Consider the following 23,636-nt stretch of genomic DNA (forward strand, 5'->3'; position numbering starts at 1 on the left):
CGTATTGATGGGAATCCCGGAATAAGGGGAACATGATCTCTGCTTCGACAAGACGTGCCAAGGAAACCGCCTCGCTAAATGCGCTGAGATGGAACAATAAAAACAATTTGAAGGCTTGGTAGTGGTGTGACGTTACGGCACAAAATACGTCAGCAGATTGAACTTGTGTAATATTATTCTCTCTACGGTTGTATGTGGAATTTATTTTGCAGAGCCGGACACTATCCTGGTGTTCACAATCTTCTATAAATTATTCGGAGGAGGTACCCGCCTTGCAATGCCGAATACAATATGCGCGCCAGACTCGTCATCATTGAAGCCTGGTTCAGGGGCTACTGAGGGAGTTCCGGACTAGGGGGTGTCCGGATAGCTGAACTATCATCATCGGCCGGACTCCAAGACTATGAAGATACAAGATTGAAGACTTCGTCCCGTGTCCGGATGGGACTTTCCTTGGCGTGGAAGGCAAGCTTGGCGATATGGATATGCAGATCTCCTCCATTGTAACCGACTCTGTGTAACCCTAGCCCTCTCCGGTGTCTATATAAACCAGATGGCTTTAGTCCATTGGACGAACAACAATCATACCATAGGCTAGCTTCTAGGGTTTAGCCTCCTTGATCTCGTGGTAGATCTACTCTTGTAACCCACATCATCAATATTAATCAAGCAGGACGTAGGGTTTTACCTCCATCAAGAGGGCCCGAACCTGGGTAAAAACATCGTGTCCCTCATCTCCTGTTACCATCCGCCTAGACGCACAGTTCGGGACCCCCTACCCGAGATCCGCCGGTTTTGACACCGACATTGGGCCTTGCCGTGAAGATTGTAAGAGCATTTTGGGAGGGGGAGCCCCTCATGTAAAACTCATATTTGGCGTATTAGTAGATGCGATATCACACGTATGCCTGCGCCAAGCGGCTGGCTTAGCGACGAGCCGGCGGGCTTGTTTACCTTTGACCTGCTAGGGCCTAGAGCTAGCCTACGGAGGGTTGTAGTGCCTCGAGCGTCTCCTGAATGAACCCATCGAACCTGTAATGAAAACCTCCTAAGAGGGCGCGGCGTCGGTAGTCTAGGCTGCACGGAAGCTAGGCCTGGCCCGGCTCGCGAGGGGCTCACGAGGGGAGGCAGCTGAGGCGGAGTGGTAACTAGAACGCGAGAGATTGCTCGAATGAGACTAAACACCCCTTCCCCGAACACACACAAATCTTCGAGCTTAAATCAAACTTGAAATCCAACAAGGGAAAAACGACAGCCAAGGGGAAAAGCAACGAAAGCAGAAAAAGGCCACGTCCGGCACCTAGTCTAGTCTTGGACGTCTTCTCACCAGCGCGGAGCTAAGTGCTTCTACTGGGCGTAGGAGGGAGCCCCAGGGCCTGAGGCCGGCACCCCTGAGACTCCGGGGCGTGTACAGCCCCACTCATTATTACGTTAGAGTGTCACGGGGCGGCGAGCTTCACAGGCACTGGGCCTTCTTCACAGGTACCGGCCTTGCTTCATATCGCCAAACGAGGGCCCCGCCTTGCACCACACTCTAGTGCCACCGACGATGACCGGAAACTAGGACGCCACCAATGGGGTAGAGCGGTCGCCAGCGGTTCCCCCGATGACCACAAGTCCTCTGCCAGGGGCAGGCTCTGGGGGCACCTCCCCAGCAGAGGGCCTACCTCCTAAGGACGCCTTGCTCCGAACGCCGTGGTGGTGATGTAGGGTCGTGGCCCCTCTCCTGCAGCCCCCGGCGCCCTCCTCCTGAGGGGTAGGAAACTGCGGGAGTGGGGCAGCCACCCGTTGTCGTGACCTGCACTTCCTGCGATCCACGATTGGCATATGCCTGCTCCTGGGGGATTAGTGGTACCTGATACTCGCTGTTTCCAGCGTAGCCGAATGGGCCTTCTCGGGGCTCATGGAAGAGTTCAGCTTCCAGCGTCTCGTCCCCCCAGCTTGGGACGAGGAGCGAGCCCTGTTCGTCCTCATGGGCGCGCCCTTGGTCCATCATGTGAGGCATGTACTCTTCTAGGGCCGCCATCCCGAAGACCGCGCCGTAGCGCCCCGCGTGCCACGTGATGCTGCTTGAGGCGCTCGCCTGGGGGTGGTAGCGCGGCGGCCCACCAGGGCCGTGGGTTGTGGCGAGTCCTTCTTCAATGGCCGGGGGTGGAGGTCGCGCCATTGCTGGCCCGACGTTGACGGCCTGGCCGGCGTTGGGGTTTCCTTGGAGTCCGCTTGGGGCCGCACGGGAGTGCACGGAGCCCCCGGACGGGCCACCCTGGACCTGAGGTGGGAGTTGGGTGCAGAAGGGGGGAGCCCCCGAGGCGGCGAAGCCCAGGAGCTCTGCCACCCGCTCTAGCAGCACGACGTGGCCGCCTTCCAGCAGCCTGCACTGCAGCAGCTCTCCAGCCACAGTGAGAGTGGCCCTCGAGTTCGCCTGCTCCCGTCGGGTGTACGGCGCCGTGGCCGCGGCATGGTGGGAATCCCTCACCGCCGACCACGCCTGCCGTGTCATGAGAGCTATCGCCGCCTGTCCGCACCGCCCGCGGCCCGCAGCGCCCTGCGGACCGCGAGCTGCCTGGGGCGCGGGGTTGCCCGGGGCGAGCGGTTCCGCATGGGCGGGCCAGGCCGCCCAAGGATCAGGGTTGCCTGCCTGGTCGCTGGACATGATGATGACGATGCGACGGGACGCGAGGCGGCAGAAGGTGGATTCCGGCGCACCCCTACCTGGCGCGCCAAATGTCGGATTTCGGGTTCCGGCAGACCCTCTAGATTCGAACACTGGGGTGCGCACGGAGATTTAGCCCTCTGCCTACCTGCTCCTCACCGCCTCGCTATGAACTAAGCAATCAAAGGAACAACACAAGAGACATAGGGTTTATACTGGTTCAGGCCACCATTATGGTGTAATACCCTACTCCAGTGTGTGGTGTGGTGGATTGCCTCTTGGGCTAATGATGAACAGTACAAGGAAGAACGGCCTCGCGAGGGTCTGTTCTTGGCTGGTGCGATGAACTGTTAGGGGAGTTCAGTCGCTCTCTCTATTGGTTTCTAAGTGAGGATCCAATTTATTTCTCCCTCTCTACCTTGTGGGCGGCTAGTCCTATTTATAGGCAAAGGCCCAGGGCCTCTTCCCAAATATTGAGCGGGAAGGGCGCCAACAATTGGCCATTTTGAAGGGGAACATCTAGTACACTTATCCTGACTAAAGTTGGTCCTCGCCTGCCAAAGGCTCTGGTGGTGACGCCGGCTTGGGCTCCACGATGACTTCCATCCTGCCGTTCTGCTGGTCTTGGTCTTGTTGCACCGAAATGGATGCCTTTGCTTGATGCTCTCGCCTGCGCTTGCCCCCTTTGCACCAAAGAGGAAAGGAGGACACTGTGCGGGCTGGCGCCCGCCCGACGCCCTTGGTCGTCATGGCTTGCGTCATGGGCACCTCGCGAGGTACCCTGCCTTGATCTCTCCACCTCCTCGCGAGCCAGCCTAACGAGGCCATGCCTGAGGAAGCCTCCTGTCGCCCGCCCCGCGAGGCTTGGCCCCTCGCGAGGGTCTTGAACTCGTGCTGATGAAGATGGGCCATGCTGGGCCACCCCTTGAGCCACGCCGCAGGCCGCAGGCAGGCAAGTTTGGGGACCCCCGTTCCCAGAACGCCGACACCTGTCTCTGCTATCACTAATTCCTCATCTGAGGACATTGCTAGTACTACTAATGATGCATGGATAAAGGAATTGTACACGACAGGCATGTACAAAAGCCTCAAAGGGCATCAGATTCTTTGTGATGTGCTCAAAAAGAAGATCCTCAACAGAAACCCTAGTAAAGAGGGTATTGCCTTTGAGAGGAAACTCAATGCTGATGGAACATATTGGAAGCCCGAGCAGTACCCCAAAACCTCATGGGTTGCTGCAAAGGGACATCCAGTTGATCCATCCAACTTATCTGGATTTACATGTGAATCTCCTCATTCTTCTGATGAGTCATTTGACTCTAACTATAAATTGTTCAAAAATCAGAATGGTGAAGTATTTGCTAGATATGTTGGGACTAACTACAGGAACGGTTCCCCTATGAAGAAAATCCGGGTTCCCAAAAGTTGCCTTGAAAGTCTTCAGGTGAATGTCCTCATGACACCACCTGTGAAGAATAGGAACCCCAGATCAACTTCTTCATATGAACAAAATTCTTCATATGGATCCAAGTCCTCACGTGGATCAAATTCCTCAAAAGGATCAAAGTCCTCATATGATCATCATCGTGCTAACCCCTCTATTTCGCAGGATAGAGCTAAGGGCTATGAATATGAGCGTTATTCTTCAAATCATTATGTTCATAAGTCCTCGAAGAATTTCTCTGCTTACTCATATGCTTACCCTAACCCCTCTTATGTGAAACGAAGCGGACTAGCTTCTATGCCACCTTTCTCATATGGTGCTCGCAGAGTGATGAATTATTTTCCACCCCTTCAGATGTGGGTGGTGAAGAAAAAGAACTAATCTCTTATGCAGGGTCAGGTCTCCACACGTGCTCAAAACGTCTGAAGAATTTGCAGGAGACCTGAATGTGCGTGAAAGGACGCACGCTAATCATGAAGAAATGAATTTTCATTTCTCACGTCCTCATACTAAATTATCTGTGCTATTGCTTGATGAAATTGATTTGATGATATTGATGTCATATTCTTCACTGATGAAGTATATGAGTTCATAAGTTGCACTAATTCATCTGCAGGATGATCAACCCAAAGCAAACGAGTGGGTCCTCGATAGTGGATGTACAAATCACATGACTGGTGACAAGAATCTATTGATGGATGCTCCTTTATCACCGTCACATCTGAAGCATATCATCTTCGCTGAAAAAGGCAAAAGGCAGGTATTGGGTCTAGGTAAGGCTGCGATCTCAAAGGATCGTCACATGGACAAAGTCATGCTTGTCGAGTCCTTAGGATACAACTATCTCAATGCTTTGTGATCTCGATATGGTTGTTGTCTTTGGAATATATCGTTGTGTTGTGATCATGGAAGCTGACCATTCCAAAGTCTTCGAAGGCTTTAGGAGAGGAGATCTGTATATTGTTGATTTCTCTACAGGACCGCAACCAGCCGTGTGCTTACTTGCAAAAGCTTCAGAAGGCTGGCTATGGCATCGATGACTTGGTCATGCTGCCATGAGGAATCTGCACACGCTTGCAAAGAAGAAGCATGTCATTGGCATTGAGAATGTCAAATTCCTCAAGGATCACTTATGCGGAGCTTGTGAAGCTGGAAAGATGAAAAAGTCCAAGCATCCAGCGAAGACTGTCATCACTACCACTCGACCATTTGAATTGCTTCACATGGATCTCTTTGGTCCTAACCACTATTCTGCAATTCTGAATGATGCATCTCAATATGGATTTGTTATTGTTGATTATTATTCTCGTTACACATGGGTGCACATTGTCACTTACAAACATGAAGTGCAGGAAGTCTTCAAACGATTTTCCTCGAGGGCTTCAACCAACTTTGGTGTGAAGATCAAGCACATCAGAACTGACAATGGGACCGAGTTCAAGAATTCCGGTCTAGATGGCTATCTTGATGAACTTGGTATTACTCATGAGTTATCTGCTCCTTATACTCCTCAGCAGAATGGCGTCGTGGAGCGCAAGAACAGAACCCTCACTGAAATGGCTCGCACTATGCTTGATGAATACAAGACGCCTCGTCGCTTCTGGATTGAGGCAATTGTAACAAGGTATATCTTCACAAATTCTTCAAGAAAACTGTGTATGAACTCCTCGCTGATAAAAATCCCAATGTGAGTTATTTCAAAGTCTTCGGTGCTAAATGTTGGATTAGAGATCCTCATCACACTTCCCAATTCTCACCGAAAGCACATGAAGGTTTTATGCTTGGTTATGGAAAGGACTCGCACACCTACATACTCTTCAACATCGTTCTTCACAAAGTTGTTGAATCTGTAGATGTGCGGTTCGATGAAACTAATGGCTCGCAAAGAGAGCACCTACCTTCTGTGATAGATGAACCAGCACCTGAGGATTCTATCAAGTTCAAGGCTACTGAGGATGTCATTCCTACCGAAGAATCTGCTGAAGAATTAATTCCAGATCGTGATGATCACTGGGCTGGCGCACCTGAAGAAAATGGTGCTGAAGAAAATGCTCCTGAAGGGAATGCTGATCAAATTCCTCGAAGACAACCCACTCATCCTCGCATTGCTAACGAAGTGCAAATTGAGAAGATCATTGATGACATTGAAGCACCAGGTCCTCTCACTCGCTCAAAATCTTCACATTTATCTAACTTTTGTGGGCACTTTGCTTTTGTCTCTATCTTAGAGCCCACTAAGGTAGATGAAGCATTTATGGAGCCTGAGTGGATTCAGGCTATGCAAGAAGAATTGCATCAATTCGAGCTCAACAACGTCTGGGAACTGGTCAAACATCCAGATCCTCGCAAGCACAACGTCATTGGCACAAAGTGGATCTACCGCAACAAGCAAGATGAAAATGGCCTTATGGTGAGGAATAAGGCACGGCTTGTAGCTCAAGGCTACACACAGGTTCAAGCAATTGATTTCGATGAAACTTTTGCACCTGTTGCTAGACTTGAGGCTATTCACATACTACTTGCTTATGCTAACCATCATAATATCACCTTATATAAAATGGATGTGAAAAGTGCATTCCTCAATGGTAAGCTTGAGGAATAAGTATATGTTTCTCAACCCCCAGGTTTTGAAGATCCAAAGAATCCCGACAAAGTCTTTAGACTCAACAAGGCCCTTTATGGCCTCAAGCAAGCCCCTCGGGCGTGGTATGACACTTTGAAGGAATTCCTTATGAAGAAAGGCTTCAAACCCGGTTCACTCGACCCAACTCTTTTCACAAAATCTTATGATGATGAACTATTTGTGTGCCAAATCTATGTTGATGATATTATCTTTGGCTGTACTGACCAACGTTATAGTGACGAATTTGCCTATATGATGAGTGAAGAATATCAAATGTCTATGATGGGAGAACTGAAATTCTTTTTGGGTCTTCAAATTCGTCAACAGCGCAATGGCATATTCATATCTCAGGAGAAATACCTCAAAGATGTATTGAGGAAATTCGGCATGCAGGACTGCAAAGGGGTCAAAATTCCAATGCCCACTAATGGCCATCTATGCACTGATGAAAATGGTCAAGACTTCGATCAAAAGGTATACCGCTCCATGATTAGCTCTTTATTGTACCTATGTGCATCTAGGCCAGATATTATGCTTAGTGTTTGCATGTGTGCCCGATTTCAAGCTACACCGAAGGAATCACACCATAAGGCTGTGAAGCATATTCTTCGATATCTAGCTCACACACCAACACTTGGATTATGGTATCCCAAGGGCTCTTCATTTGATCTCATTGGATATTCAGACTCTGACTATGCTGGCGATCGCGTGGACCGCAAGTCAACATCAAGCACATGCCATTTCCTTAGTCGATCTTTGGTCTGTTTGTCCTCAAAGAAACAGAACTACTTATCTCTCTCCACTGCAGAAGCTGAGTACATTGTTGCTGGATCGTGCTGTGCTCAATTACTACGGATGAAGCAAACACTCAAGGACTATGGCATCAACATGAAGAATGTGCCTCTCTACTGCGACAATGAGAGTGCTACCAAGATTTCTCGCAACCCAGTTCAGCACTCGAAGACAAAGCACATCTAGATTCATCATCATTTTCTTCGTGATCATGTGTTGAAGGGTGATATCTCCATCTGCCATGCACGCACTGAAGATCAGCTGGCCGATATCTTCACCAAGCCCTTGGATGAGAATAGATTTAGCAAGTTGTGGTGTGAGCTAAATATCCTAGAATCTTCGAATGTTCTCTGAAATGGACACTCATCCTAACACTTATGTTGACTTGATGACTTAGATGCGCAACACACGAAGTAACGTTTTTCTTCAATCAATGAAGACTAACCCTCTAAGTGTGAAGAAATAAACGAAGAAATTGACTCTCAGAGCCCTACGACAATTGTACGCGGTGTCTAAAGCCAACTTTCTTATACGGTGGGTTATGCCACCACAAAAGTTGAAAATCTTCAATTTGAGTTTTTTTTCTTAGTTTTGAAATTCAACACTTTTCAAATTCTTCAACTTGCAATGTCTTCACTATTTCCGTCGTTTGTCTTCATTTGAATATATATATATATATATATATATATATGAGTTTATGTCCTCTACAGCATTCACTTATTGCTAATTCTTCAAGTTGACTTTTTCGCTAAGTGAATGTGATCGGACCCTTCCCCCTCTATGCTAAACTCAATCTAATCTTTTCACAAATTCTTCATGTGCGTTCTGATTTGAAACTCGTTCAAAATCTTCACCGTGTCCTTGACAGCTGAAGAAATTGCGAACGGAAACTTAAAAAAATCTTATCTGAATTTTTGGCTTTGCCGCTCAGACCGTTCCGCATTCCACGACAAAATACTTATCTATTCACCCATGATCCTACAAGATCGCCACCTCACAGTACGTGGGTGACACATGTCACGTGGTCTACCGAAATCTTCAGGCGCACAGTTTTTCACTGCCGCTACAAATACCCCTGCCTCTTCCTCACTTCACTTTTACTCCGCTCGACCTCTCTCCCGCCCGAGCTTCCCAAACCCTAGTGCCGCCGCTACTTCATCATCGCCGGTGAGGAAGAGCTTCACTGCCTCGACCTCATCGCCGTCGTACTCGCGAAGGTTGCAGATTTCTTCACTCCGCCGCCGCCGTAGTTGTTTTCCTCTGCCGAGTTAGGGCGTGGAAGATCTGAACGGATGAACTTCACCTCAACACTTCCCAGTTCGTCGTGTTCTTCACTTCGGGTAATTAAAAGCTACTTTTATTGCCCGCTTTGATTCATGTGTTTTCTTAAAAATCTTCAAAGGTGTTTATTCTTCAAATCTTCACACACTAAACACCTCACATGTTATCTGTTCTTGATTCGTTTCTCTAAGCAACGATTTTCTTCAAGATTCCTCAATTGTGTGGATTTTCAAATCTGTACAACTCTGGAACCTAAGATAAAGAACGCTTAGTGAAATTCTTCAAGACTCATCGGCCAAATTCCTCAAACCTATTCTCTTTTTGAAAAACTTCTGAGAATGCATATGACCTCTCCAAATTCCTCGCAACTATACTCTGTTCACAGGTACACATGTCCGCTGCTGAATCACTAGGTTCTCATCAACTTAACTCATTTGTAGCGTTCCTCGAAGAAAAGTTGCATACCTCTTCAGAAACTTTAGTTGTTCATCCTCAGCTGAAGAAAATGGCTGACGGTAAGAAACCACAGAAGGGAGGAAAGAGGCCTTAGGTTAATACTGCGTTTGAAATCCCTGAGGACATTTATGCTGGATACTGCACTCTTGATGAGGCCAAGTTTGGCAAGGAGGACAAGAATCAACGCAAGGTGCGCATACAACGGATTGAGAGGAGATGGGCACGAGAGTGGAAGGAGTATAGGTATGTTACTCCCAAGTACATGAAGAAATTCACGCTCAACCCTCCATGCTCAAGACCTCCATTGAGACCTGGCCAACTGGCGGATCCCACCAGCCTCAAGCGCGGTGAGGACTATGCTGATGAATGGGCAAGGCGCCAGGACAAACTGACCAAGCAAGCAAAAGAAGCAGTGAGGAAATTCAATGAAGATTCTGCTGCTGCTGCTAACGCTGCTGAGGCCTCTAGTAGTAAGCCCAGGAAGTCTATGCCAAAGAAGCCTGCCCACAAGTCCAGTGCTTCTACTTCAATGCCCTCACGGCCAAGCTCCTCAGAAATGCCCTCAAGGCCAGTATCTTCAAAGCCCTCACGACAAATTCCTCAGTCTGCTCCTCCTCCTCCTCCAAAGTCCTCAGTTCCTTCGACAAAGTCTTCAGCTGCTCCGTCCAAATCTTCGGCACCTGTGCATCTTGCCACGTGCCAAAGAACAACTGGCATCTCTATTGCCTCAGGAGCATCTGCTAGCTCCACTGCTGCACCAAGTTCCTCAGCCGGTCCATCTCTGCTGAAGAAAAAGGCCACTACTGGACGAGGCCTTCGCCCAAGTCCTCACAAGAAGCAGGTTGCCTTCCAAATCCCCTCTGATGACGATGAGGCTGATGATGAGGAACTTGCTGAAATCATCAGGGACAAGGAAGCCAAGGCCGCTAGAGCCAAAGGCAGCAATGTGCCACTAATTCTAGATTCCAAGTTGATCCTTGATTTCATTGACTTATAGCACAAGGACCCTACTACACCTTTGTCGGAGATGAACCTCACTCCTGGTCAAAGTCATGTTCTGACTCACTTCATTGAGGAAGAGAAGTGGAAATATGAAGAAGGACGAAGGCTGAAGAAAGCGCAGTACAAGAAACAGTGCTACCTCAAGGACAATGTCCTCACGCTTACTCCTAAACAACTCATTGCTGTACAAGCTAAAATCAAGCAATTGAGTGATGATTTCAATTGGTACTATGCTGAATGGAAGGGAGCAAAGGTTCGGTTCGTCAATTTGACAAAGACTTTCTCTTCAACTGCCACTGCTCCGGTGCATGTTGAAATTCCTCAGGCTGAAGCATCTGCCCAGCCCACTGAAGAACATGCCAGCACCGCTGATGTAAGTCAGGCTGCTGAAGAAAATGAGAGTACCAGGGCTGATGACTCCATTCCATCCGATGAAGAAATTGCTAGGGCATCCACTAGTGGTGCGCCTGAAGAAAATGAAGAAGTTAGGGCAACTGCAATAGTTGCGCCTGAAGAAAATGCACCAACATCCTTTGCACCTCCTGCGCCTACACTAGCTCCTATCCTTCCATCTGCCCTAGATGTGAAGAAGACCAAGGCTGCAGAGCGTGCAGCGATGAAAAAGAGGAAGGCATCGGCTTCATCAGATTCTTTAGCTCCGAAGAAAATGAAGCCTTTGACAAGTTCAGCTGCAAATTCTATTGATGCCATTCCTGTCTCCTTCATGCCATCAAAGGACCTTGTTCCGTTTGGTGAAGACTATGAGATTCCCGAGGAATCTAATGAAGAAACTCCTTCTGCTGCTTCGACAGAGCAGTTGGACGAAGAAATTGAAGTGGATAGAATCCCTTCAACCCCAGTCATCTCCTCACCTATGACTCAGTTCACTGCTGAAGAGGCAGGTGTTGAGGAAATGGAAGATGAGGATGTGGACATCGGATGTACCACACCAATACTGAATGATGACTTTTGGGAAAGTCAGCACCCCAACTCTCCGTTGTTCACTCCTCGCCAAGTTGTTCCTTAGTCCCCAACCGCTACTGAAGTACAGGTGGGATCTGATGAACCTCATGCAAACCCGTCTGTCCATGAAGAAATTCCAGCCAGTAGTGCTAAAGAAAATGTGAATGAAGAAGTGATGACCCAGGCTGCAGCTGCAGAAGAAACTGAAATTCCTCAGCATGAGGAACCTGAGATTGCGATTCCTGAGGTGGTACTGCAGATCACTGACACCCCTGAACCCAAGCCAAAGAATCCCTTCTCCAAGAAGCCAAAATTCAAGGCTGATGATTTCTTCAGCGAGCGTGTGTTCTTCACTGATTTTAACCCATATGACAATGCTCGTCTTAGAAGGAAGTGCTTCTGGACTGCCAGCCAGGCCAACTTCTATTCCTCAGTTCTCTTCGACAAGGACAAAGTCTTGGACCACGAGCACATTCCTCACGTGGACATGGAATCTATGCCTTGCTTCACGCCGGTCCTCAGTATGCTTCATGATGCAGGTCTCCTTAACTTTTGCACTGACATCGTTGACTGGAATGAAGAGCTAATTCTTTAATTCTATGCAACACTGCATATCACTGGTGAAGCACATGACATCAACTCCTAGGTGTTGGACTGGATGACCGAGAACACTCATTACAAGGCACCAACCTCTGAATTGCTTCATGCCTTGCCAATCAGTCCTCCACCAGAAGGCGCTCGCTGTCTGTATGATGAACCTGAACTCACTGACCACTATATGCAAGTGCTCATGAAGCCGCTGAAGCCTGGACAAGCCCAAAGTACCAAATTCCTCATGAAGGATTTGCTGTATGTACCAAGGACCATCTATCGCATTTTGACGAAGACTATCAGTCCAATCAAAGGTCATGATTCATTAGATGAAGAAATTGTGGGGATGATGAAGAATATGCTCTTCAACATCATGCATGGTATCCCTATCAATTACCATGATTTCTTCATGAGGACTCTAGCGAATGTTGCAGTTTCACCATTTGAGCTGAAGCCTTATGCTCCATGGATCATGAGATTCCTCAGATCAAGGTCTTCACTCAACTACAAGACTGATACTCTTAACCATGGCAGCTACTTTCCCCCTATTGAAGTCGTCAAATGGACATATTCCTCATCTGAAGGAAAGGGCAAGGCACCTGCTATTATCGATGAAGGCACTCGTCCATTGGATGGTCAGTTCCACAAAGCTGCATCTTACTCCACCAATGATGACTCTGCCACTCATGATACTACTGCCAATGCTACCAAGACAAGTCCTCAAGCTACTGCTCCTCGTGTGCTGACTGATCGTGAACTACTGATAAGTCTTCACCAGAAGGTGGATCAAAACCACAAGTGGGTTAAGCGTCAGTTTAGTTCTATTCTTCACAACATGACTTCTACACATAATGTAGTGAAGAAAAACCACTACTACCTCCATGAAGTGTTTGATAGCTGTCGGTGTGAAAACCGGCGGATCTCGGGTAGGGGGTCCCGAACTGTGCGTCTAGGCGGATGGTAACAGGAGACAAGGGACACGATGTTTTACCCAGGTTCAGGCCCTCTTCATGGAGGTAAAACCCTACGTCCTGCTCGATTAATATTGATGATGTGTGTTACAAGAGTGGATCTACCACGAGATCAAGGAGGCTAAACCCTAGAAGCTAGCCTATGGTATGATTGTTGTTCGTCCTATGGACTAAAGCCATCCGGTTTATATAGACTCCGGAGAGGGCTAGGGTTACACAGAGTTGGTTACAATGGTAGGAGATCTACATATCCGTATCGCCAAGCTTGCCTTCCACGCCAAGGAAAGTCCCATCCGGACACGGGACGAAGTCTTCAAGCTTGTATCTTCGTAGTCTTGGAGTCCGGCCGATGATGATAGTTCGGCTATCCAGACACCCCCTAGTCCAGGACTCCCTCAGTAGCCCCTGAACCAGGCTTCAATGACGACGAGTCCCGCGCGCATGTTGTCTTCGGCATTGCAAGGCGGGTTCTTCCTCCGAATAATTTATAGAAGATTGTGAACACCAGGATAGTGTCCAGCTCTGCAAAAATAAATTCCACGTGCCACCGTAGAGAGAATAATATTACACAAGTTCAATCTGCTGACGTATTTTGTGGCGTGACATCACACCATTACCAAGCCTTTACTCGAATTGTTTTTATTGTATCACCTCAACGCATTTAGCGAGGCGGTTTCCTTAGCACGTCTTGTCGAAGCAGAGATCGTGTTCCCCTTATTCCGGGATTCCCATCAATACGTACATGGGTGACCCAACCGCACCATTGATTGTGACGCTTGGGAGATAAGCGAGTTTTACTAGGTCGGTGGGAACACATGTTTTTGTCCGCCTATATAAGGGGATAAAGATCCAACCCTTTTACCTGCGCCTTCTTCCTCCTTGGCTTATCCATCTCCGCGAACTCGAGCTCCAGCGCCCAAGTCCGCACTTCTCACCTCAACCTTCTCCAACTATGTCCGGAGCGGGAGGCAAGTGGATGGCCTCCTCCGTCACGGAGGGGCAGATCCAGAAGCTGCGCAACGCCGGATATTTGTCCAGGAACATCGTGCACCGGCTCCCCGACGAGGGAGAGCTCATTCCCACCCCCAGGCCCCATGAGAGGGTAGTATTTCTTCCCCATTTTCCTCCGAGGACTGGGCTTCCCACTTCATCCCTTTGTCTGGGGCTCATGTTCTACTACGGCCTAGATTTCCATGATCTGGCCCCGAATTTCATCCTCAACATCTCGGCGTTTATCATCGTGTGCGAGGCCTTCCTCTGCATCCAGCCCCACTTCAGCTTGTGGCTCAAGACCTTCAGTGTCAGGCCGAAGGTTGTGAAGGGTAGCCAAGCGGAGTGCGGAGGCGCCATGGTGGGCAAGATGTCCCACGTTACTTGGCTGGAGGGCACTTTCGTGGAAACCATCAAGGGGTGGCAATCGGGGTGGTTCTACATCACCGAGCCGCGTGACCCTTATTGGGCAGCGGCCCCCGAATTCAGATCCGGCATCCCTACACGGCTCACCTCCTGGAAAGAGAGTGGACGGATCTGGGGGGATTCGGAGGAGCTGCCCGGACTCCAAGCCTGTATCCAGAAGCTGGTGGACAAGAAGCTCAAGCTTGTCAACGTAGTCCAGGTCATGCTTATCCGCCGGATTCTCCCGTGCCAACGACGGGGTTTCAACATGTGGGAGTTCGATCCGGCGCAGCACCAGACTCTGAGCGGGCTCTTCGACACTACGTACGAAGATGTCTGGAAGGTGTTGTTCAAGGGCGCCAAGGCTCCCGCATCCGCTATCGAAGATCGCGGATTCAGCTCACAGCGTCCGGCTGACGAGGTAAGTGATTTTGTCCTTTACGAAATGCTTGTTTTCCATAGTTTGACTCTATGCGGGATCTAAACTCCCTTTACCTTTGACAGGACTGGCTGGCGAAGGCCGAACAGACCATCTGTCCGGTCCCATTGCCAGAGGACCCAGCGGACGCCCGCCTAACGGGGCTGCTGGCTCCGACACCCCACGTGGTGCCAGAGAAGAAGGCCAAGAAGAAGGCCACGGGTACTCGAAAGAGTTCCCGTTTTCAAGTGTTATCGGATGATGAATCCGAGGCCGACTCCTCCCACCAAAGCCAGGAGGAGAAGAAGAAAACCTCTCCCCCAGCGGGGGGAGGGAAGAAAAGGAAGGCCTCCCCAACAAGGGAGGCCGAAGGGTCCAAGAAGGGAAAAACTCTTCCCCCGGACTGCTCTGCCAACGCCAGTGACGACGACGAGGACTGGCCTCCAAGGGCCAAGCCCCTGGCGAGATCGTAAGTATCCGGACTCCCGAATAACTTCAAGGTTTTTCCTTTTCGCCACATAATGTCTCTCTAATGCTGCATACAACCCTGCAGTCCGCCCAAGGATGATCTTCCCGCTTCGTCGAGCGGGTCCTTAGGTGCGTCGGATATGGATTCTCTTCCGACTGCCTCCACCCCCCGTGACACGGATGATGCCGAGGTGGGATCCCAGGAAGGGACCCACCAGGAGGAGGAGGCCCCGGGGGTGTCGCAGGACAACCTCCCGGACTTTGCACCGGACTCGGCCCTGGAACCCACAGCGGTTCCGGAGTCCGGCGGGCGACCCCTTCGTAGGAAGGGCAAGACCGTGACGCCGGCAGCCTCCGTCCAACCGGAGGCGCCGGATAACTTGCTGGAGGCGCTCAATGGCGCCTCCATTGAAGAGGAGCACTGCACTGTTACGAGTGCGGTGATTCAAAAGGTTCAGCTCGCCAAGAGAGGGCTGACCGAAGCCTGCAGCAGCCTTCTAACAGGCTTTGAGGTAAGAATTTCAATATGTATAAAATGGTACTGCATAGACAGTAGCCCCTGTTGCTCGGTTCGGTGTTCGGAAAGAAAAGCCGGACTGAGGATCTAAAAAGATATACGCAGAGTCATAAAAAATATGTCAATATGGGATTGCAGGCTGCACTGCTGACCTCTGCCGCACTGACTGCGGAGGTCAATACTTTGAAGGAAAGCCTTGAGCGGTCCGAGAACGAGCTCAGCCGTGCCAAGAAGCAGCTCGAGGACAAGGAAGGTGAGTAGCACCTTATTAAAATTGTACCTTACAGAAAAGGATTTTGGTTGCAAAAAGAATGACAAGGATAACGTGGGTATTGCAGGGGCCACTAACGAGGTGGCGATCCTGAAGGAGGCGGTGGCTGCGGCTGAACGTAATGCGGCCGCAGAGTGCACCGAGCGAGAGAAGCAGGAGGCGCGGGTGGCGGAGGTACAGCAAGAGCTCCAGGATCTCGTGAAAAAAACATGAGAGCCTAGAGCGTGACTCGAAGACTCGAGAGTCTGAGCTTGCAACGGCTCTTGAGAGTGCCAAAGCCGCTAAGGCCGAAGCCTACAAGGCCCTCCAAGAGATCGAGGCGGTGAAGAAAATAGCAGCGGGTAAGGCATTTTTCATGCAAAGTAAGCATGTGAGTGTTAATTACCTGTTGTTTACCCGAATTCGGAGCCCTCCAGGAGCGTTCACAGATCTTCCTCGCAGCGTGTCCGATGCTGCCGCATTCTACCGGGCCGAGGAGGGGAGCTCGACGAAGAAGGTCTTCTAGTCTCAGTATGCTGAGGCCGGACATCCGGTGCCCCTTAGCGACTAGCTGAAGCAGCCGGTCGAGCTCCACAAGGCGTCCGAACAGGCCATGAAGGGCCTCATAGTTCGGCTGTGGCCTAAGGAGGCAATGCCTGGGAGCTACTTCGGCCTGGTGCGGCGGCTGGTGGATGCGTGCTCGTGGGTTGAAGTCATCAAGCACTCCGCCTGTATTGAAGGTGCCCGTCGGGCCCTTGCCCGCGCAAAGGTGCACTGGGGCAAGATGGATGCCCAGAAACTCGTGACGGACCCGCCACCAGAGGGCAAGGAGCATCGCACGCCCGAGATGTATTATAAGAGTGTGCTGAAGGGCGCCCGCACTATTGCGGGTGAGTGCTCCAAAGATGTAATATTTGAGTAGACTCGCATTTTGTTATCCTGTGCGCTGAAAACTTAGTTCATATGCGCTAAGCAACGCTTGTTAATTTAAAATATTACCTTCTGTGCGGCTGTTTATCAAATCTGAGAGATGGCAAGTCGTCGGCTTCAGCCCCCATGCCACGAGTGCTGGGGTGTTCGGGATAAACTTGAGCACTCTTGTTCCCATTTTTTGGTCCATCTAGGGAGGCGCTCAACACAGCGAACAAGGCAACGGGACTTATAATGCTTGAACACTCTCACTTAGCCATAGAATTCTATAATTTTAAATTTCGGCGAAGCCCCTAGTCTTCGGAAGGCCGAATTTGGGGCGCTATCCACGCCTGGGCCGGACAAGATCCGACTCCTCGCTCTAAGCGGCATAAGTCTTTAAGGACTCGCAAAAAACCTCTCGAACAGTGACCGGCTCTCACCTCATCATGACGGTCAGTTTTAGCTTTCTCCACTGAGGCGTTAACCCAGCTCAACTGGGGTGCAATCACAGTGGTTCTCCCAGTGCTACCTTAGCCGATACAACGGAACTTAAGGTACCAAAACATGGGAGCCGGGCAAACCCAACTATTGACCCAAGACATGATTCGGAGCCGATGCATATAATGCTATAAGTTCGGGGTGCCGCACTTGTGAAAGTGTTCGGACTTATCACACCATGATGCGGGAAACATAAGCCCCTGGTGTGTTTTAACCGTACCAAAGTGTACGGATGCGACATGTCGTAAATGAACATATGTATAAAAAAGAAATGCAATTATAAGCAAAAAGGTGCTGCATTGTTTTATTCAAGAAGTGCTGCTATGAATGCAGAACGATACAAATAGTGCGATAAGCAAGGGACGGGACTGTTAAACATGTCCCCCTCCAGGGGTAGGCTGCGGGGTGGTGTATAAAAAATGCTCGTAATGGAGACCGCCTGTACATTTGTTGTAGCCTTTATCCTTCCCTGGATGTTGCATCATGAGTTCGGCAGGTCTGCTGCCGGACAGGGCCTCTGACGAACGGAGTCCTGTGGGTAAAAAATAAAAGGAAAAAAGAAAAAAAAGAACGACACACTTGAGAGCCCCTGGTGTGGTTGAGCCGCAGTCTGGGCTTATCGTGGTCGTGCCCCTCTCCCCATGCCCATGGTATCTTCAGGGCGTAATGGTGTACGCGAAGGACCTATTTTGATGTTTTACAGGGGCTGGGGTTGGGGCCGCACTGCTACGCATGCTCGGATCATGCCAGGTGGTCTTGTTGTAGGTTACTCTAGGCGCGCTTAGCTGTGTCCGGCCGCTTAACGGCCGGACTCAAGAATTGCCTTAAGAGGCTGCATTGTACTTCTGCCGCGAGAGCCTCTGTATGTTCCTCCGTTCGGAGAGAACGTTCAGTGTTTCCATTGACCGTGATGACTCCTCGAGGGCCTGGCATCTTGAGCTTGAGGTATGCATAGTGCGGCACCGTGTTGAACTTTGCAAACGCGGTACGTCCGAGCAGGGCATGATAGCCGCTGCGGAACGGAACTATGTCGAAGATTAACTCCTCGCTCCGGAAGTTATCCGGGGATCCGAAGACCACTTCCAGTGTAACCAAGCCTATACAATTGGCTTCTACACCTGGTATGATTCCTTTAAAGGTCGTCTTGGTAGGTTTAATCCTTGAGGGGTCTATGCCCATTTTGCGCACTGTATCCTGATAAAGCAGGTTCAGGCTGCTGCCGCCGTCCATCAGGACTCTGGTGAGGTGAAATCCATCGACGATTGGGTCTAGGACCAATGCGGCAAATCTGCCGTGACGGATGCTGGTGGGGTGGTCCCTTCGATCAAAAGTTATCGGGCAGGAGGACCATGGATTGAACTTCGGGGAAACTGGCTCCATCGCGTATACATCCCTGAGTGCACGCTTCCGCTCCCTTTTGGGTATGTGCGTTGCATATATCATGTTCACCGTCCGCACCTGTGGGGGGAAATCCTTCTGTCCTCTATTGTTCGGCGGTCGGTTCTCTTCCTCGTCATCGCTATGCAGCCCCTTGTCATTGTTTTCGGCAATTAACCTGCCCGCCTTCTTGAATACCCAACAGTCCCTGTTGGTGTGGTTGGCTGGTTTTTCGGGGGTGCCATGTATCTGGCACGAGCGGTCGAGTATTCGGTCCAAATTGGACAGACCCGGAGTAGTTCTTTTGAATGGCTTTTTCCGCTGACCAGGTTTAGAGCCTCTGAATCCGGCATTGACTGCCGTATCCTCACTATTGTCGCCATTGATGCGGCGCTTGTTTTTGTTACGACGCGACCTGCCATTTCGGTCCTTGAAGTCCGGACTACCAGAATTTTTGCTGAGGTTGTTGCTGCGTGCTAGCCAGCTATCCTCACCTGCGCAGAAGCGGGTCATGAGTGATGTGAGGGCAGCCATAGATTTCGGCTTTTCCTGTCCCAGGTGCCGGGCAAGCCATTCGTCGCGGATGTTATGCTTGAAGGCCGCGAGGGCCTCCGCATCCGGACAGTCAACGATTTGGTTTTTCTTGGTTAAGAACCGTGTCCAGAATTGTCTGGCCGATTCGTCTGGCTGCTGAATTATGTGGCTTAGGTCATCAGCGTCTGGTGGTCGCACATACGTGCCTTGGAAGTTATCGAGGAATGCGGCTTCCAGGTCTTCCCAACTCCCAATTGACTCTGCTGGCAAGCTGTTAAGCCAATGCTGGGCTGGTCCTTTAAGCTTGAGGGGGAGATATTTGATGGCATGAAGATCGTCACCGCGGGCCATGTGGATGTGAAGAAGATAGTCTTCGATCCAAACCGCGGGGTCTGTTGTGCCATCGTAAGATTCGATATTCACGGGTTTAAACCCTTCGGGGATTTGATGATCCATTACTTCATCTGTGAAGCATAGTGGGTGTGTGTCGGGGAGGCTGATCCACCAACACCAATGGGGACAGGGCCCCTTTCGGTTCGGAGGGGGGCGGAGGCTGCATAAAGAGCGGATCGAGGCGGTACACGCGAGCGGTTTTACCCAGCTTTGGGCCGCACGGATGCGTAAAACCCTACTGCTGCTTGTTTGTGTGTATTGAGTTCTTGCTCAGGAGCGATGGACACTGCCAGACTGAGCGTGGGAGTGTTTCTGGTGTTTCGAATGAGCCGAACTGGCCGACCCCCTTCTACGTTGCGCTTGGGCCTCCTTTTATACTCTCAAGGGGTCACCGACAGGTGGCAACGTAGACTAGAAGGGTAAAAATGGAAAAGGATGCGGTAGGTGCAGCTACCGCTACTGTGGATACAGTGCACCCTACCTAACTCTGACGGCAGGGGACAAGGGCATTAAATGCCTGTCTGAGTTGCCTAAACAATGCAAAAAGTGACCGTTAGGAGCGCCACCGTTTGCCACGATGGCCTTCTCTTCATCTCCGCTTGCCACCTCGCACACTAGCTGCATGGCCTCCTGCCACGTGTGCTTGGGAGAGTCCTAGAGCGACACGTTAGTAGGTGTGCTGGAGCGCGGGCACGAAGTGGGGGTTTCCCGTGGCAAGCTCCTTGCCGCGGTCGTCGTCTTGTCGTGTTTGGGAGCTTGTCGCTCACCGGGCCTTGCCGGGACGCAGGGCGCATCGCGGCAAGCTTTCTTGGTATGCCTTGAGTGGCCTTCCTGGCAAGCTCCTCTTGCCGGGGTCTTGTCTCTTCCCGGCAAGATCCTCTTGCCGGGGCCTGGGTTGGCCTTCCCGGCAAGCTCCTCTTGCCGGGGCCTTGGTTGGCCTTCCCGGCAAGCTCCTCTTGCCGGGGCCTTGGTTTGAGTACTTTGTTCTTGAATGGTCTTCAAGGGAACCACGGAGGGTCTTGGCGGTCGCCTGGCAAGCCTTTGCCGCGGGGTGCTGCAACTGCCCGTGCACGAGTTCGGGATACTAGGGTACCCCTACTCTAGTACACCGATAGGAGCCCCCGGGCCTGGGCCATACACGGTGCCGAGCGCTGTTGGGCCAGGCCCAAAACAGTGCACGGGCACGCACGGCCTAGGTCACGCCGCATATCTCTCCGCTCCCACCGCGCACGCCCAGAACGGCACGCGTCAAAACGCGGCGTCGTGGGTGACGCGGGCGGCGTGCGTGGGGCTAAGCCCCTCGAGCATGCGTCAGGCCATGATGATGGGGACGGTTCACGCCCTCCTCCCTGAACGGAGGTAGGCGTGGGGCGTGGTGCATTTATTGGACGGGGCTGGCACACAGTTTTCGGGACGTCCACTCCCCGCGGTCACGAGGCGGAGCGAGGCCGCCTCATCCGTCGTCTTGTTTCTGCATCCCCGCGACATGGCTCCCGTGCGCTTGGAGTCGCGGACGGTGGAAGTGGGAAACTGGGCCGTCGCGAGCAGAGGCAGCGGGTTGGCCCCGACTCCCTGCTCTTCCCATGCCTTGATTTGCTGAGCGGGGCGGTCGAGCCCCCACCTCGCTCCTTTTTCCCTTTTCGCCTCCTTGACCTGCCTCCTGAAGAGAGGGACAGGAAAGGGATTACGGGCATCTTATCTTTTTAATTTGTAAGCCTTCGGGCCTTAGCTGTATCTAAAACTTGTAATCCTCTCTTTCATGTTTTTCATCCTCTATGGACTGTACCTGAGTGGGATGTTTTTTCATGAAAAGGGGATGCTTGCCGGGTTATTTGTCTCGCGGGTTGAACCCACGCCAAGGAGCAAATCCTTGGTATCCCTCGGACAGACATTTCATCTTCCAGCAACAGGCCCTGCCGCCTTCCCATGTCGCTCGACCTTTCTCACGCCTTTGGCGGAGGCGGGAACGAGGTGGGTGCGGTCTCCTTGTTTCATCCCTTTGCTGCCGCGACTACGACCAAACTTGGCCCCGGGAATGAGCCTCAGGGCCTAGAGTTGAGGGAGCACGGCAGTTTTCGGGAAGAAACGCGGTTTCGCATTCCCCAGTCCATAAGAGGATGCATGATGAGGGATGAAAGACTTATCTGATATTGCAGCCCCCGGCAACTCTGGTTTGCCGTGGACGATTCTTGGCACTCGCAGCCCCCAGCGATACTGGCTTGCCGGGGTCCAGGTGCCGGCGCGCCCTTCTTCTCCTTTTCGTCCTCAAGCAGTCCGGCCAGGATATGCGAGCCCTGCGAACGAAAGAGAAGCACAAGGACGGACACTCGACCTCTAGCGTAGATTAGGCCATCCGTTTTCTTCTTTTCTTGTCGCTGCCAGCCATGTCACAGGAACACTTTATTAGAGGCGCGACAAGTTATTTTTGTAATATAACTCTATCTTAGGCAAAAAACTGCTGTGTTACTTCCTTTACTCGACTCTTGGCTTTGTATGGTTCTGCCCTACGCTTTCTAGGGAAACCTGGCGGTGCAGGCACCCTTGCCGCGAGCGCCGAGTGCGGAACTTCAGCAGCCTGCTGGCGGGGTCGCTACCGACAAGCAACCTTGTCGCAAGTAGTTGCAGCTCACTTAAGTTGTTGAGCGAACTCGAAACAAAGTAAGGGCGCTAGCGGCTCACTTAAGTTGCTGAGCGGACTTGAAGCAAAGTAAGGGCGCTAGCAGCTCACTTAAGTTGTTGAGCGAACTCGAAACAAAGTAAGGGCGCTAGCGGCTCACTTAAGTTGCTGAGCGGACTCGAAGCAAAGTAAGGGCGCTAGCAGCTCACTTAAATTGTTGAGCGGACTCGAAACAAAGTAAAGGCGCAACTAGCTACGAGTTGGTTCCTCCGCGCACAGGTTTTCCATACAAAGCACGGTTGTTCAAGGAAAATAACTCAACATTTTAAAAAACTGATTGCTCAATGCTTTAGTAACTTAGCTTTTTTGTCTTCTGCTTCCCGGCAAGGAGAAACTTTCTTGAACGGCCTGGTCCACACCATTATCTTCTCCTTCCCCCCCGGTAAACCTTGTGGGCGAGGGAACCTTCCTTCTTTTGAGAAAGAAACAGAGAAATAAAGTAATGATATGGAGCCTTGGGCTCGTTATCGCTTACCGGGATCTGGTGCTGCACAAAGTGTTAGATAACATATGCAAAATAGGATTATAGCATAAAAAACTGACGAGATGTGCGGGGCACATGAACTTTACTGGTGCACGGGGTCTGCGCCCGGCTTTGTACAAAGGATTACATGCAACAGCGGCAAGACTTGTACAAAAGGTGGTTGCCGGAAAAGCTTCCGGCAACCGCGCCTTACGGGTAAAACTTACGAAGGTGTTCAATGTTCCAGGAGTTGCTCACCGGAACGCCATCTTCGGTCTCAAGGCGGACAGCGCCGGGCCTAGTGACTCGTTTCACCCGATAAGGGCCTTCCCACTTCGGCGTCAACTTGTTGGGATTCTTGGCGGACTGAACACGCCGAAGAACAAGGTTGCCTTCCTCGAAGCTCCTGGCTTTAACTTTGCGGCTATGGTAGCGACGCAAAGCTTGCTAGTAGCGAGCAGCTCGCACAGCAGCCTGGAGATGGTCTTCCTCAAGGAGCAGCGCGTCATCTTGTCGCAGGTGCTCTTGCTCGAGCTCATCATAAGTGAGCACTCGAGGTGACCCGTATACGAGTTCCGTGGGGAGAACTGCCTCCGCTCCGTAGACTAGAGCGAAGGGTGTCTGGCCAGTGGCTCAATTTGGTGTCGTTCTGATTGACCAAAGAACCACCGGCAGCTCCTCGATCCAGTTTCTTCCGCACTTGTGCAGCTTGTCGAAAGTTCTGGTCTTGAGGCTTCTGCTGGAGTGGTGGGCGGCGGAGGTGAACGGTGCGAGGAGTGGGGCGTGCTCGGACTTCTAACCACGTTAGAAGGAGCAGTGCCCCGTCCAGGCGACCGTACTTCGCTCGAGCCAGCACGTTGACGCGCATGTTGGTCTTGAGTGCCACGAGAACCACCAGCTTGATCTTGGCCCAGCGGACGTATGGCACTACGAACGCCATGACGCTGCTGGTCCCGCG

This window comes from Triticum aestivum, chromosome 1B, assembly GCF_018294505.1.
Source record: "Triticum aestivum cultivar Chinese Spring chromosome 1B, IWGSC CS RefSeq v2.1, whole genome shotgun sequence".
Taxonomy (NCBI): domain Eukaryota; kingdom Viridiplantae; phylum Streptophyta; class Magnoliopsida; order Poales; family Poaceae; genus Triticum; species Triticum aestivum.